The sequence below is a fragment of the Acyrthosiphon pisum genome, chromosome A1, assembly GCF_005508785.2.
Source record: "Acyrthosiphon pisum isolate AL4f chromosome A1, pea_aphid_22Mar2018_4r6ur, whole genome shotgun sequence".
Lineage (NCBI taxonomy): Eukaryota > Metazoa > Arthropoda > Insecta > Hemiptera > Aphididae > Acyrthosiphon > Acyrthosiphon pisum.
In genome coordinates, this window is record NC_042494.1 from 11209947 (window position 1) to 11212089 (window position 2143).

Genomic DNA, 2143 nt, shown 5'->3' on the forward strand with positions numbered 1-2143 from the left:
TTTTATATGTATTAATTAGTGATCATAAAATGTATTGAAATATTATTTTTGTATTAATTATCATTTATTACCTATGTTACAATAATTAGTGTAACATATGGTTTTTTTTTGTTGATGGCTAACCTAACCTATTCTCGTTAAAATAAACGAAATTTTATACCTGAGTACGGGTTATTAATAAATAATAATATAATATTTAATATATCATCATCTTTTTTTTCTCAAGCGTGCCATAAAATTATGAAAAATATTATATTTTAATTTATATAATATTATATTATATTGCGATCAGTATGTTTACTACTTTTTAACAAATCTACTAATCTAATAAATTATTCTGAAAGATACTGAAAAAGTAATAACATTCTGATTTTATTTGTTATAAAAATAAAAATAATACGTATATATATAATATATATCATAATATAATATAAATATTTTAAATTTTCGCGTACCTACCCTCAAATTTTTCTCGTGAGACATGTATTTGAATCCCTGCATTATGAGGTGGATCAAATTGGAAGACTCTGGGGTTATATAATATATAATTTATGGTAACAGAAATGGTTGTGAGACAACTTGGGACAACTTGGTCCTAGTTCGGATAAACCCAAAGAAAAATAAGTTGATTAAGTATTTAAAAAAATTTTAATGTTGATGTGTATTGTATATTTTTAAATAATAATAATTTTTAAATCCAATAGCGATTTTAGTATCCTGTGGATTTAGAGGTAAGTTAATTGCAATTAATAATAATTATATCTTATAACATCCTTATTTTTTGAGTAAATTAGACAAAACTATAATTTATAAGCATTGATTTTTAGTATAATCTTAAAAACAAATTAAAAATATTTAAACTTTATTTCATATTTAGATATCTGCTTATAACACGGATAAATATTAATTATTAATGTTTTCATTCTTAGAAATATATTTAGTATTTTTTTCTAGTAGCTTTCTGACACGAAAATATTGCATGGATAGTAAAATGTATGCTGTATTGCGCTATTAGGACGCCCTTGTCCGAACAATAATTCCAATAATTCATTTTTGAACCGTGTCAGGGGCGGATTGGCGAATTTTTTTCGGCCCGGGAAGATGAATCAAAACCGGCCCTGCACCGCAAATATAACCCCCCCCCCCAAACCCATTGGTCATAATTTTACTCAAATTTCAAAATTTGTTTAGTTTCACCCCTAAATTAGTAAAATATATAATAGGTACCTATATAATTAATGCTATAACAGTTTTGGGTTAGTCAGATAAGGTTAACCTGTTCAGACTGTTCTAACTTGAACTTGAAGTTTGAAAGAAAAGCTTGAAAATTTAATAGAAGGCTCCTAGTATATTGTTTCAAAGTCAGATGAAAAAAATTAAAAATCCATAGTCACAATTTTTTTTATAAGCATTTTTTTAGTTTTTTTTCTATGAATGTCAATAAAACTTTATTTGTTGAGTAAAAATACTTGAAAATTCAATACAAGGCTCCTATTATATTGTTGCAATGACATTTGAAAAATATTGAAAATCCTTAGTCACAGTTTTTTTTTATTAGCATTTAAAGTTCAAAAATTGACAAAATATGTAAAAATCACGAAAATAAGCAAATTATTTTGAGTTAATAGTTCGTAAAAATTTTTCTTTTTAGAACTATGATTTTAAAATGTAATACATAATTCCTTATAGGATAAACTACCTTTATCTAAAAAAAAAAGGTCTATAAGAAACTCAAATTAAATTTTTATGAGCGTTTGAAATTCATATTTTTACAACATTTGATATTCACTCGATTTCTTACGTAACGATTTTCTTATTTTGTTGTAATTAAAAAACAAGTGACTGTAGATTGTAGAAACTTGAAAATTTCACTGAATGTTTATATTAGCATTTTCTATATACGATAAAATTTTGAAAATAATTTGATTCTTTTTAAGCTGTTGACGGACATTTCAAATTTTAATTTTTTTAGTTTTTATTTGTTTTGCCAAAAAGCATGAAAATTGAATACAACGGCCCCTGATATATTTTTACAATAGCAATTGAAAAATATTAAAAATACATATGCGCACATTTTTTTTTATAGGCATTTAAAGTTCGAATTATGACAAAATTTATCAATTAAAAATTAAATTATTATTTT

At 24.0% G+C, this 2143-nt stretch overlaps 1 long non-coding RNA gene across 1 annotated transcript in view; it reads left to right on the top strand.

Moving 5' to 3' along the window:
* Positions 1-399: 399 nt before the first annotated feature.
* Positions 400-2143, top strand: part of LOC107882295 — an 11612-nt gene continuing 9868 nt past the window's right edge. The window contains exon 1 of the long non-coding RNA XR_001678671.2: positions 400-731. This is a non-coding gene — a long non-coding RNA (uncharacterized LOC107882295). The remainder of the gene's footprint in view (positions 732-2143) is intronic.